Source organism: Myxine glutinosa, chromosome 11 (assembly GCF_964187855.1).
Source record: "Myxine glutinosa chromosome 11, kmMyxGlut1.1, whole genome shotgun sequence".
NCBI classification, from domain to species: domain Eukaryota; kingdom Metazoa; phylum Chordata; class Myxini; order Myxiniformes; family Myxinidae; genus Myxine; species Myxine glutinosa.
In genome coordinates, this window is record NC_136271.1 from 18556413 (window position 1) to 18572074 (window position 15662).

Sequence of the window (15662 nt, forward strand, 5' to 3'; positions counted from 1 at the left end):
GGACCGATCACACATGGTAAGCTTAGCATCAGGAAAAGTGAGTGTTGTAAGTTCCTGGCGGATGCTCTACAACTCATAAAGAGATGCACGGGGACTGAGGTTAGGAGACCACTCCATGATGATGAATAGTCGAATTCTCTGGCTGAACTGGATACATTTATTGCTGTGCTCGATGATACACCGGTTTTGAATTGAATTGCCAGTGGATGAAAAATTTCCATGTTTCACATAGACAATAAATAAAAAAAAGAATGAGTTTAAATGAAATGATGCCCTGAATAGCAATTCGTCCTGCACCAAAGTTCCTTGTGTATCTTTGTGTAATGCTGTTGAGAAAGGGGGTTTGGAGGAAAGAGAGTTGGGGGTGGGATAGGGGCAGATATGTGGGGATGGGGGAGGAGAGTTGAGAGAAGGAGGTTGAAGATTTGGGCAGTTGATGACTTGAAGAAGAAAGGAGGAAGGGAAGGACAGAGGGTTGTGGCGTTGGGGGCACAGAGTTGGGAGAGGGGGTTGAAGACTTGTGGTGGGGGTTGAGGCAGGGTGGGGTGGGGTGGATGAGGACAGGGGTGGGAGGAGGGTTGAGGACTTGGGAGTTGTGGGTGGGGGGGGGGGGGGGGGGGGTTAATTTCCGCGAGTCTTTGCTAATTACATAATAATTAATCTGGACATCATTTATTTTCCAGGGAACGATTTTGGTTCAAGTCTTTCATGAACCGGCTGACCAGGCCTGGTGTTCGACTGGCGCTGATTTGGTTTTGGAAGTTGATTTGGAAGTTATAATTTGTTCAGGGTGTGAGGATAACTCTCCTACTCAACACGAAAGACACCGTGGGATATGTGATGTCCACCAACTGAAGTTAGCAGATGGGGATGCCCAGCTTAACAAAGATGGCACACTTTGTGATGCGAATGACCAGAATCCAACAGTTTCTAGTCTGTTCGGGAATCAAACGCCAATTAAATCGGTGAAAGGGGAAAATTGTTTGCAATAATGATCTTATTTACCATCAAATGTTTATTGAGGAAGCTCCAGATGTAAAATACGGTAAATTTAAGTTCAACCAAAACATTTTCATGAGGGTTCATAGGAGCAGTGGTGAGTCGAGATAAACAATTTGTATGAATGAGAAAAGTAACGACTGCAATTGTAAATTGAATTGAGAAATTGGGCACCATGATTGTTGTGATGAGGCAAATCGAATAACCTTTCATTTTATAACCCGTAGGGGGCGCTGGGCAACTACATATGGAATTAAAGGAGCACGTATCAGATATATGAACTGTCAGATTTTTGGATAAGGATTTCAATTCAACCAATTATGGCTCGAATACCACTTCACCGATGACGTCATCGTTATCACCCGAAATACTCCAGGGGGTGTTGAGATGTGTGCGAAGTTTCATTATTTTTTGTTGAGCCGTTTCGGAGAAAATTGCCCAAAGTTTTGACTTTGATACAATATGGCTGCCATTCCATGTGACCGATGCATCAGAGTTAGCAATGAAATAGTCTCCATGGGGAGTCCCTCCTATGTTTAAAGTTTTGCATCGATCGGACAAAAGGTTGCACAGAAAATAATTTTTTAATCGAAAATATACAGATGCAGATAGACCCACAGACACATCGGCACGCGCATGCACACACACACACAGGCACACACACACACACACACAAGCACACTCACACACAGATACACACACGCAGGCACACACACACACACACAGACGCAGACAACACACGCGCACACACACACACACACACACACACACACACACACACACACACACAGCACACACACACACACACACACACACAAGCACACTCACACACAGATACACACACGCAGGCACACACACACACACACAGACGCAGACAACACACGCGCACACACACACACACACACACACACACACACACACAAGCACACTCACACACAGATTACACACACACAGGCACACACACACACACACACACAGACGCAGACAACACACGCGCGCACACACACACACACACACACACACACACACACAGGCACACTCACACACAGATACACACACACACAGGCACACACACACAACACACAGACAACACACGCACACAGCACACACACACACACACATAGACACACACTCACACACAGATACACACACACACAGGCACACACACACACACACCACACACACACGCACACACACACACACACACACACACACACACACACACACACACACCCAAACACACACACCCAAACACACACCCACACAGAGACACACACACAGTGACAGAGAGAGACATTGCAACAGTCATGCCACCCCTTGAGCACGAGACGAATGAACACAATCCACTGGCACGTGGTTCACTTTTCCGCGTGAAACGTTGAGGCTGAAAATGAAAGGCAATGCATTGGTCACAAGACATGGGGTTTCACGAAGATGAAGAAATACAAGACCATTCCTTCGTGAGACAAGTGAAACGCCTACAGCTCGACCCTGGTAGGAAAATAGAGCGTGACACGGGCGTTCAAACGTAAGCTCAGGTGTATACAGACTTCACCTGCAGAGCACAAAGGTAAAAGCTTGCTTGAGCTAATATTGAGTACGAAGCCAGACCGTGAAAGATTGGCCAGGTGATACTATTGGCTGTTGGGGGTTTTAAGCAAGACATGTGAGATCTTAGCATGGCAAAGGTTTTCTTGCACAAAGATCCATTACTTACCAAAATGTCCTATAGCTTATAGGTGTCCCATAGAAAATGTCTTGCAATACTAGCAAAGATATCTGGCGTTGCCTGGGGCGGGGGGAGAGGAGGAGAGGGGGCGGGGGGAGGAGGAGGAGGGAGGAGACGGAGGGTGGGAGAGATAAGAGGGAGAGCAGAGGGGAAGGGGAGGAGAGGGGAGGGTGAGGTAAGGCAGAAGGGAGGGAGATGGGAGAGTGGAGGACAGGGGAGGGAGAAGAGAGGGGCAGTGGGAAGAGGAGGGAAGGGGAATGGGGTGGGGAGGAGAGAGAGGGTGTGGGGGAGAGACAAGGGTGGGTGAGGGAGAGACAAGGGTGGGTGAGGGAGAGACAAGGTGGGGGACAGAGGGGGTGGGGGAAGAGAGGGGGTGGGGGGGGGAGAGGGGGTGGGGGGGAGAGAGATGGGGTGGGGGAGAAACAAGGGTGGGAGAGAGAGAGGGTTGGGGGAGAACAAGGTGTGTGAGAGAGAGTGGGTTGGGGGAGAACAAGGGTGTGAGAGAGAGAGGGGTGGGGGAGAGAGAAGCGTGGGGGGAGAGAGAGGGGTGGGAGAGAGAGGGAGGGGTGGGGGAGAGACAAGGGTGTGAGAGAGAGAGGGGTTGGTGGAGAACAAGGGTGGGAGAGAGAGTGGTGGGGGAGAACAAGGGTGTGAGAGAGAGTGGTGGGGGAGAACAAGGGTGTGAGAGAGAGTGGTGGGGGAGAGAGAGAGATTGGGGAAGAGAGAGGGGTGGGGGAGAGAGAGATTGGGGAAGAGCGAGGGGTGGGGGAGAGAGAGATTGGGGAAGAGAGAGGGGTGGGGGGAGAGAGAGGGGTGGGGGAGAGACAAGGGTAGTTGAGAGAGAGGGGGTTGGGTGAGAACAAGGGTGTGAGAGAGAGGGGTGGGGGAGAGAGAAGCGTGGGGGGGAGAGAGAGGGGTGGGAGAGAGGGAGGGGGTGGGGGGAGAGACAAGGGTGTGAGAGAGAGAGGTTGGTGGAGAACAAGGGTTGTGAGAGAGAGTGGTGGGGGAGAGAGAGAGATTGGGGAAGAGAGAGTGGTGGGGAGAGAGAGATTGGGGGGGAGAGAGGGGTGGGGAGAGAGAGAGATTGGGGGAAGAGAGAGGGGTGGGGGACGAGAGAGATTGGGGAAGAAGAGAGGGGGTGGGGGAGAGAGAGGGTTGGGGGGGAGAGAGAGATTGGGGAAGAGAGAGGTGGTGGGGGAGAGAGGAGGATTGGGGAAGAGAGAGAGGGGTGGGGGAGAGAGAGATTGGGGGGGAGAGAGGGGTGGGGGAGAGAGAGATTGGGGGAAGAGAGAGGGGTGGGGGAGAGAGAGGGGGTTGGGGGAGAGACAAGGGTGGGGGAGAGAGAGGGGTGGGGGAGAGACAAGGGTGGGATACAGAGAGGTGTGAGGAAGAAGGAGGAGTGGGGAAGAGAGAGGAGAGGGGGGGGGTGGAGGGTGAGGGGATGAAGGGGGAGGGTTAACAAAGAAATTGATATTGTTACGGACACGGCTAAAGATGTTGCTTGACCGAGCAGAATGGCCGCCGTGTTCGTACAGTTCCCCCGATTCTTCCCCAAACTCACCCGATTCACCCCAAACTTTGGCCGTATTGCACCGCAGCTGCCCAATCTGGAAAACTCTAAAACGACCGAATGCAAAGAGGAAAAGGAATAAGACGAGAAGACGGACAGAAGAGTAATGGGATTTTATTATTTACACATATAATCAAGAAGGAGCAGTCACGATTATGTACAGGGACACGAGACGCAGGTGACACAGTGAATTCCTTATACAAGCTTAATTACCTACCCAGGACAGAACAAACAAAGACGACTCACACGGGGAATTGCAGAGTGGATTGGCTGGAAGGAGGTGTGTGGCTGGAGGGGGAGGACTGCACGGAGCTGGCTGGAGCTTGATCCCGCACGGGACGTAGGGGCTGGACCTCGACGGCCGCTGATGCCAACCGATCCTGTCGTGTGCGCGGGATCACGGGTCGGATTATGGGTCGGATCACGGGTCGGATCACGGTCAGAGCCGACGCACTCGTGGGGGGTCTGGCGTGACGGGTTCTCTCCTCTCTCTTTTGTTTGTCAAACCACTCTTTCTCCAACGCAACCACTCAACGCAATCACTGAACGCAACCACTGAACGCAACCACTGACCACCCCTGACGACCAACTCAGCTCTTGTCATGGACCTCTCTACGTGCTCTTGCTCTGACGACCCCAGCTCTTTCCTTTGTACTCGTCTCTCCTCTGTAAAAGCTCATCTGCCTTGGATCTCCTCTCGTCTCAACGGCTTGGGCTCCCTTTCGTCTGCCGGTAAAAGCTCCTCTGCCTTGGACACGCCCTGCCTGCGGGTTATATAGGCCCCACCCCTCAACCTTCGCGAACCTCCTCGATGTTTTCTCTCCACACCCTCTCCAAGTCCAACCCCTTGGTCGTGGTTGGTTGAGTGGGGCTGACTCACTCCTCCCCTCTATGACGAGGTGGGGACCCGCCTTTCTTCCCCAACCCTGCCTCATGGTCAATGGCGGATGAAGGGAAAACCGCCCAACATGCAAGTTGGCAATGCGAATTGCAATTGACGAAAAGGGGGGAATGGAAGTGTTGGGAGTGGGAATGAAGGGAATCTATCTCTTTCACTGGTGCAATGGAGTATTTCAATTAATGGGAGACACAGCCTTACCCTAAAACACAGAATAAGATATAACTATTGAACAGGGGTATTCTATGATTGGCTGTGGTGTGGATGCTTTATGGACTAATTATGGGATGCCCCTTTGACCTTTACACAGCTCCGGAGGCAGGAGGCGCAGAATAACAATAATAATAACAATAAAGCACACAATCAAAAAAATATATACAGTCCTCATATCCGCAACACTGCACCCTCCTCCTCTTAGGCACGTCCCGGGCCTACAACTTTTATTTAGTGTGACACTTAGGTGTAGTTCCCTCTACTTTTAACCTGACCCTGAGTGCGACAGTTTTAAAAACATAAATAAATGTGTCCCGCTGCTCCATTGCACCCTGCCCAACAGACTTACGCCCACAGTTAACCGAATTGCGGAATTGTCTTCAAACTATACACTGACGGTGGGGAGCATTATTTACAATGACGCTATTTTTATTTACAAAACTAACCCAGGACCTGTGATTGTGCTTTCTGGGGGGGAGACAGTCTGCTCTGCATCGACGCACCATTAAAGCACCCACGTCATGATGCGTCTCACAATCCAAAACATTTGCATCATAAAAAATAATCAAAACATGCATGGTGTGGAGTACCTGTCACCTCAGGTGAGTGGATGCAGATGGTGCGAGGAGATCCTTCATCCTAACTATCCTCTAAATGATTTTAACACACTTTACACTACCCGGGGTCTTTCCCTGCCAATCCATTGGCCACTTACACTATGGGTTCTAACAACCAATTCCCATTGACCCAAACTGTGGTGCTTCTCATTTGGGGTCTCACTCCCCCGATTCATCTCCCGGTGCCCTCGCACAATTTCTGTGCTGCGACGTGTTAGCTCTCCCAGCAGGTCTACCCACCTGCACACCTCCACCACTGTAGTTGCCACCCGAGCTTACCTGCTCCTTACCTAACCTATCTAATTTGGGAAGGCCCCTCCTGGCTCTGTCACCCCTTGTGCCCTCTGGCACTGGGCTACCCGGGTCCGTCCTCCGGATCCTCGGGCCCCATCCACAACTACCGGCTCCCAGAGCCCACCTGCGGCCTCACCTGGCCGACATCCCTCACAGTGGTGGAGTGCCCAAACCAACTACACACACTAACAGGCTACACGCCCAGCCATTTCCACAACACTAATGCACCCATCCAAACATCATTCTTCCACTCACACCACAGATGCCAATATCCAACCACAATTTACCTATACCCTCTACCTAACGCTTACACTACCCGACCCGGGTTATTCGTGATGGGGGTCCATCCTTCCCCCATTCACACCTTCGCACCATCCACTCCACTCCAGTTTCCACCATACTCACTCCACGACCATCCATTCCAATACTCCATACCATTTATTCCATACACCTGTCCTCCATTCACCTGTCGTTGCACACCTGTGCAATCATACCTGGTGCCACCTGCACCCTCCTCCTCTTCCTAGACCATTTGGTCAGCACAATACACAATCACCTTCACTCACTCATACACTGCTCCATCCACCTGTCCAGTTGCACACCTGTGCAATCACACTGTTCAATCCTCACACACACGGCATCATCTCATCTACCTGTTACCCTGCTAACTTAGTGCTCCCCGTCTTCCCTTTAAACTAAGCACATACCACGTCATTATCATCCACTCTAATCTACCTGCGTCCCCACTACAGGTATCATTGTCACTAACTAATCTTAACGTCACCTAATGTCATCTTCTAGGGCCCTACACACAATATCCTAACCCACACCGGGCTAGTTTTTCACTGCCATACACCCCATAAGCTAGTGCTCCTTTGCCCCCCCCTGTGAGGGATGACAGAGTTGCCCATCCCACCACATGGGGGGCGTTCCCACTATCATCCCCCCCAGTCCTCTGACGCTACGAGCCCCCGTCGCAAGAGGTACTGGGGTCCTGCCTCGGCATCTAGAGCCGAGGCGATCCATGAGGGCGCCTGCTCGCCGGCATAAGGTCTTATCCGGTCGGCATGGATGATCCGAGGGGGGGGCCGTGGCCCCATTTTGATTTTAATGACCACGTCACAGATTTGCGACAGGACGACTCCCGGGCCTTGCCAGGGGGAGGTGAGTTTTGGGCACCTGCCCTTCCGCCTCCGGGGATTAAAGAACCAAATCTTCATCCCCGGAGCGTATTGACTCCCCTGGCTCCGGTCGTCGTACCTACGCTTCATCTTGGCCCCCGCCAGATGGAGCTGGCGGCGGGGCGAAGGCATGGACCCCGCTCCATGCCTTCCTCCAGGTGACGTGCGTAACCCTCTCCCTCGGCGGTGTATCCGTGTGTCTGGCACGGGACCGCATAGCAAGGTCGGCGGGGAGCCCGTAAACTCCCGCCCATACATAAGCAACGCTGGACTGCATGCAGTGGCCCCCGTGCTGGCTAGTTCGGTAGGCCATCAACAGGTACGAGGAGATGTTCGTCCCAGTCATCCTGACGGGTGGTGGTGAACAATGCCAGTTGTTGGATCAATGTTCGATTGAACCTTTCCACCATCCCGTCAGATTGTGGCCGCAAGGGCGTGGTCCTGGTTTTCCGGAATTGACAGGAGTCCTGCACACAATCTTTTAGCAATTGACTTTCAAATTTCGACCCTGATCGGTGTGCAGCTCCTGTGGAATCCCGTGCCGACATACAAATCCTTCTACGAAGGCCTTGTGCTACCACCCCTGCTTCTTGGTTGGGGAGGGCATAGGCCTCCGGCCACTTGGTGAAATAGTCCATTACAACGAGGATATACTTATTACCTTGGCGGGCGTGCGGGGCAGTGGTCCTAGAATATCCATAGCCACCGCTCAAGGGGGGCCCCCCACCTGATTGTAATTGGAGGGGGGCCCTCATCCTCCGTGCTGGTCCCTTTTTGGCAGAACAGGCGTCGCATCTCCGACACCAGTCCTGTATGTCGCGCCCCATATTCACCCAATAGAACCTCGGCGGACCCGAGATATTGTCTTTGTCCTGCCCAAATGGCCCGCCGGAGCGGGGTACCATGCAACTGTTGCAATATGACGTTCTTGAATTTGTCAGGGACTATCACCAGCCAGGAAGTTCTATCAGAGGGAACCTCCACCCACTTGCGATACAAGATGTTGCCTTTCAATTCCAGGGTCTGCCATTGAGCCCAATACGCCTTTGTTTGCGCCCTCGAGGGGGGTGACCTCTTCCCCCTTTGGTCTTTGCCCCAATTTGACCCATTGGAACACCGGCCCCAGAACAGGATCCTCCTGCTGGGCCGTGCTCCAAGCCAACTCTCCAAATTCCTCGTCCGCGGTTAGTGGCAAAATTGGCCCTCTCACCCAGGTGCCCGGACGACGAGAATCGGGGCGGAATCGCCTAATTGCTCCCTCACTCCTCTGTGTCTTGCACAAAATTTACAGTTTTCCCCCAGACAAGGACGCCGAGAGAGTGCGTCCGCATTACCATGGGCCTTCCCGGCCCTATGGGCCACATCAAAATCGTACTGCTGCAAACTTTTCCAACCACCTTGCAATTTGGCCCCTCCGGTTCCTTGAACCGAAGGGAGCCATTGCAAGGAGGAATGGTCAGTTCTAACCAAAAATTTCCGCCCGTACTACAGGTACGGGTGGAAATGGTTCATGGCAGCCAGCATAGCCAATAACTCTTTGCGAGTGACACAATAATTTCGCTCGGGCCTACTTAAGGCCCGACTATAGTAACCAATCACTCTCTCCACGCCCTCCTGTGTCTGAGACAAAACTGCGCCCAATCCTTCCTGGCTCGCATCCGTGTCCAGGGTAAATGCCCCGTTGCTAGTGGGGTAAGCTAGAAGGGGTGCGGATGTTAGACACCCCTTCAATTTTTGGAAGGCCTCGTGGCACTCCCGTGTCCAATTAAATCGCGTCCCCTTCTCCGTAAGCCGGTGGAGGGGACGGGCCAACTCCGCAAATTTCGCCACAAAGCGCCGGTAGTAGGAGCAGAGTCCCAAAAATCCCCGCACCTCCTTGATGGTACGTGGTGCGGGCCACTCCTCTACCGCTTTAATTTTGTCTGGGTCCGTTTTTACCCCCTCGCGGCCGATCACGTGACCTAGATAGGCCACCTCTCTTGCAAACAAAGTGCACTTACTCGGGTTCAGCTTCAACCCTGCCTGTCTGAGGCACCCGAACACCTGGTCCAAATTAGCTACTGCCTGGGGGAACGTTTTGGCATGTACTAGGACGTCATCCAGGTACACCAGGCATGATTGCCATGGCATGCCGCCTAGTACATGTTCCATCAATCTTTCAAAGGTGGCGGGGGCGTTACACAAACCAAACGGCATCACAGTAAACTGATACAGTCCCTTACCTGTGGAAAATGCCGTTTTCTCCTCCCTGCCCTATCCATCTCCACCTGCCAATACCCACTCTTGAGGTCCAAAGTTGAGAACCAATTTGAGCCCGCAACGGCATCGAGGGTGTCATCAATCCTTGGCAGGGGATATGAGTCCTTGAGTGTCACGTTGTTTAGCTGGCGATAGTCCACGCAAAACCGCGTGGTCTCATCCTTCTTTTTGACCAGCACAACAGGTGACATCCAAGGACTTCCCGAGGGCTCGATCACACCTGCGTCGAGCATTTTTTCAACCTGCTCGTCAGCTTCCCCCTCTTGCTCCAAGGGAGCCGTCGGGCGGCCTGACGAATAGGCCGGGCCTCACCGGTGTGGATCTGATGTTTCACCAGGCCCGTACGTCCAATATCCTCGGTGGACAAGGAGAAGAGGTCCAAATTGGACCCAACCACTAAGGTCCACTAAGGTTGGGTCCCATTTTTAAAGGTCCCACTAAGGTTGGGTCCCATTTTTTAAAAATTTGGTTCGGGCCTCGAATCTCACTCCTCGACACCAATTGTTACGGATACGGCTAAAGATGTTGCTTGACCGAGCGGAATGGCCGCCGTGTTCGTACAGTTCCCCCGATTCTTCCCCAACTCACCCGATTCACCCCAAACTTTGGCCGTATCGCACCGCAGCTGCCCAATCTGGAAAACTCTAAAACGACCGAATGCAAAGAGGAAAAGGAATAAGACGAGAAGACGGACAGAAGAGTAATGGGATTTATTATTTACACATATAATCAAGAAGGAGCAGTCACGATTATGTACAGGGACACGAGACGCAGGTGACACAGTGAATTCCTTATACAAGCTTAATTACCTACCCAGGACAGAACAAACAAAGACGACTCACACGGGGAATTGCAGAGTGGATTGGCTGGAAGGAGGTGTGTGGCTGGAGGGGGAGGACGGCACGGAGCTGGCTGGAGCTTGATCCCGCACGGGACGTCGGGCTGGACCTCGACGGCCGCTGATGCCACCGATCCTGTCGTGTGCGCGGGATCACGGGTCGGATTACGGGTCGGATCACGGGTCGGATCACGGTCAGAGCCGACGCGCTCGTGGGGGGTCTGGCGTGACGGGTTCTCTCCTCTCTCTTTTGTTTGTCCAACCACTCTTTCTCCAACGCAACCACTCAACGCAATCACTGAACGCAACCACTGAACGCAACCACTGACCACCCCTGACGACCAACTCAGCTCTTGTCATGGACCTCTCTACGCGCTCTTGCTCTGACGACCCAGCTCTTTCCTTTGTACTCGTCTCTCCTCTGTAAAAGCTCATCTGCCTTGGACCTCCTCTCGTCTCAACGGCTTGGGCTCCCTTTCGTCTGCCGGTAAAAGCTCCTCTGCCTTGGACACGCCCTGCCTGCGGGTTTTATAGGCCCCACCCCTCAACCTTCGCGAACCTCCTCGATGTTTCTCTCCACACCCTCTCCAAGTCCAACCCCTTGTTCGTGGTTGGTTGAGTGGGGCTGACTCACTCCTCCCCTCTATGACGAGGTGGGGACCCACCTTTCTTCCCCAACCCTGCCTCGTGGTCAATGGCGGATGAAGGGAAAACCGCCCAACATGCAGTTGGCAATGCGAATTGCAATTGACGAAAAGGGGGGAATGGAAGTGTTGGGAGTGGGAATGAAGGGAATCTATCTCTTTCACTGGTGCAATGGAGTATTTCAATTAATGGAAGACACAGCCTTACCCTAAAACACAGAATAAGATATAACTATTGAACAGGGGTATTCTATGATTGGCTGTGGTGTGGATGCTTTATGGACTAATTATGGGATGCCCCTTTGACCTTTACACAGCTCCGGAGGCAGGAGGCGCAGAATAACAATAATAATAATAATAAAGCACACAATCAAAAATATATATACAGTCCTCATATCCGCAACAATATGTTATGCTTAATGATCGCACACACACTTAAAGTACATCAAAATGACAAACCCAAAGTTTGACCCTGAAACAGGCCTTTGTTCGTCGATCGATGTCTTTTCTACTTTTTAAAGAAAGGAAATAAATTAAATAGACGATAGCAGGAGGAGGGAGCCTGGCCACATTCTTTTGATTTGATTTTTAATTTAATTTATTTTGCCTTCCAAACTCTGGAGATTTCCCCCACGGAGTACCCAGGCACAACTGTGGAAGCTTCGACACCGATAACGCCGGTTCATTATTTTCGTTGCACTCGATAAAGTTACACTTTGGGCACATTCCAAAATATTTTCTTCACTCAATATAATTATTGTTGGAACAGAAGAAAAAGTTACGTTTAATGCTTCGGCAATATGGAGAAGGAGGAAGGACATGCTTCAAGGTTCGTTATAATATATACACTTAGTTATAAGAATCCCTATAATATCTTAAACTTTTCAGATTTCACTGCAGATTTCGAAACTTATTTAGTGTACCGGGTCCGATCCTCAAATCCGAATCCATATTTCGATTATATCCTTTAATTAGTTAATGAGACGAGATCGTGGTTTCAAGGCAAAGCATGTTTGAATAGGCCAAAGCAAAATGGCGGCTTAAGAACCCAGCGAAGTGACAGGGCAGCACCCCATTAATATAATCTTCCAAAAGGGTGTTTAAATACTCCCAAACACCCAGTTTTCATTCATGCACTCCCTTGGAATTTGATAAGTATGCCTGCAAAGTTTGGGGGCATTAGTTTTAGTGGTTTTGGAATTATGGAAGAGACACACACACACACACACACACACACACACACACACACAGATGAGACACAGTTTAATGTCCATCCGAGGGACGGGGCACACATTGATGAATCACCCGAACTGTGAAACTCCAGGAAGACAGTTTATATCTGGGTCGGGATTCAAACCCAGGCTAGACAGCTCTGGTGTGCAAAATGAAAAGTGTGTAAAAGTGTGTAAAATGTGGCACTAAAACCATGTTTTAATTATTTTTCACCTTGAATTATGATGTCATTTTACAAATCGTGACATCATGTACAGGAAGAAATCGCAGGTATAACATAATTATTTTTTTTATTTCACGTGACTCAAATTATGTGATCCCTCCCTCCCTCCCCCCTGCCTACCCCCCCACCCCTCCCCACCCCCCAACAGTGCTTTGTTCACTTTTAAGTAAATTGCGTTATTTAATCGTTCGGCCAAAAGTATTCCACAGGGTGGACACAGGTCACCTCGTAATGCAAACATTCATATGCTGTTTGCAAATTCACAATGTTGATGACGAGAGCTTTATTTACCTTTTTTACTGCCTGGTTTCTTGAGGTGCTTTTGCATTTGCAGTGGAAACGCAACACCAAAAGGTCAATATTAGTGAAACAAAATCTTTTCATGCGGATTTGTTTGCAAATCAAATGGAAAATTCTTATCACGGATGGACCAGGAGAGATGGACAGTTTCCTCAAAAGGCGACACGAGTGATTTTTTTTTGGGGGGGGATACAAAGCCGAGGGTCGTGGAGGAGCTAGAACATGGAATGCCAGATCAGGATCTAAAAGAACAAAATGGGACAGGAGAAAGAGAGAGCGGAAACCCATCAACAGCAAAAATGAGGGACAAAATAGAGGGACACTTGGAGAAATAATGGATGTGGGGAAGAATAAGGGGTATGGGAGGACTCAGGGGGGTGGACAAGATGGATTCAGAAGTAAACGCTCCTTAAGTAAAAACTGGAAATTTGGAGGGTGGTTGACTTGGGAATGGGATGGATAATGGCAGAAGAAAAGATCATGGTGTTGGATGGGAATGATCTGAGATGGTGGTTAATAGCTGTCTAATTGAAGATCTGGAGGGAAGAATGAGATGTCGGAATTCCTTGTTAAACATCTATTAAGGTGTGTAGGTGTGTGTGTGTGTGTGTGTGTGTGTGTGTGTGTGTGTGTGTGTGTGTGTGTGTGTGTGTGTGTGTGTGTGTGTGTTAATTGCATTATAAAGGTATGATAGGCCTAACTATCTTTCGTCATTGTTGGAAGAAACCTATACTGTATGCCCCACCAACCAACAACGTGCTGAAAGTCCACCGACAATAAACCGGGGTGGGGATGGATAGGTATTCCACATTTCCTGCAAAATAATATAAATCACTAGAAATGTAAAATATATAGCAGAAAGTCTATTTGTAGACAATAGTATACAGTCACGTGAAAAAGTAAATACACCCCATGGAAAGTTTTGACTTTTTCAACATATTTCAGCATCCAGCGATTTGATCTTCATTTCAACAATATTGATAGATAAAGGTGATATAATATAACAAATATCATGAAACATTTACATTTTGTAGTCCATTGTATAATTTAAATAAACATAAATGCAAATTTCGCATGTGGAAAAAGTAAGTACACCCCTACATTTATCACTACTTCAAATACCTAAAATTAGAATCAGGTGCACCAGCTCAGGTGCAAATGATTAGAACATCGTTGAAGAGGATCTTGGAGGAACCTGTCTTATTTAAACCTCAAACATTTAGTTTGGTTTGCTCTTTGTTGTTCAAGTGTGCAGCGTCACCATGCCTAGATCAAAAGAGCTCTCTGAGGCCTACAGAAAGAATGTTATAGATGCCTACGAGTCTGGGAAGGGATTTAAAAAGATCTGCAAACAATTTGAAATCAATCATTCGACAGTCCGGAAGATCATCTACAAGTGGAGAAGATTCCAAACAACTGCCGACTTGTTCAGGCCAGGCCGCCCCAGCAAGTTCAGCCCGAGAGCAGACCGCAACATGCTGAAAGAAGTCTCTAAGAACCCCAGAATGTCATCACGAGACCTACAGGTAGCTCTTGCCACTGTTGATGTCAAAGTGCATGAGTCTACCATTAGAAAGAGGCTGCACAAATTTGATCTACATGGGAGGTGTGCCAGGAGGAAACCTTTGCTGTCCAGAAAGAACATCAGGGCAAGACTAAAGTTTGCCAATGAACACCGAGGCAAAGACCAGCACTTCTGGAACAATGTGCTCTGGACAGATGAGTCAAAGGTAGAGCTATTTGACCACAGTACCAGAAGACATGTTTGGCGAAAACCAGACAGCATTTGACCACAAGAACCTGATACCAACTGTAAAGCATGGTGGTGGAAATATTACGGTTTGGGGCAGCTTTGCTGCATCAGGGCCTGTGCAGCTCACCATCATAGAATCCACTATGAATTCTTCATTGTACCAGAGGGTGCTTGAGGATAATGTGAGGCCATCTGTCGGAAAGTTGAAGCTCAACAGGTGGTGGACCTTGCAACATGACAATGACCCTAAACATACCAGTAAATCCACCAAGGAATGGCTGAAAAGAAAGAAATGGAGGGTTCTGGAATGGCCAAGTCAAAGCCCGGATCTAAATCCCATCGAGATGTTGTGGGGGGATTTGAAACGAGCTGTGCATGCAAGAAAACCCTCAAACATCGCACAGCTGAAAGAATTCTGCATGGAGGAGTGGCCAAAAATTTCTCCCAGTCGATGTCAGAGACTGGTAGACAGTTATGAGAAACGCCTTCTTGAGGTTGTTTCTGCCAAAGGGGGCAATACCACCTATTAGAGCCAAGGGTGTACTTACTTTTTCCACATGCGAAATTTGCATTTATGTTTATTTAAATTATTCAATGGACTACAAAATGTAAATGTTTCATGATATTTGTTATATTATATCACCTTCATCTATAAATATTGTTGAAATGAAGATCAAATAGCTGTATGTTGAAATATGTTGAAAAAGTCAAAACTTTACATGGGGTGCACTTACTTTTTCACGTGACTGTACCTGGTCCTGCTGGGAGTGGTAGGAAGAGTCATGCTATTAATATTATCCCTCTCTGGGGTATATAGATTGCAGTAGATCTCGGCTCAGGTCCATTAGTCTGTCACGGACTCGATAAGAATAGAATGCTTCAAGAACGTCGTGTTTTCTCCCTTTCAGTTT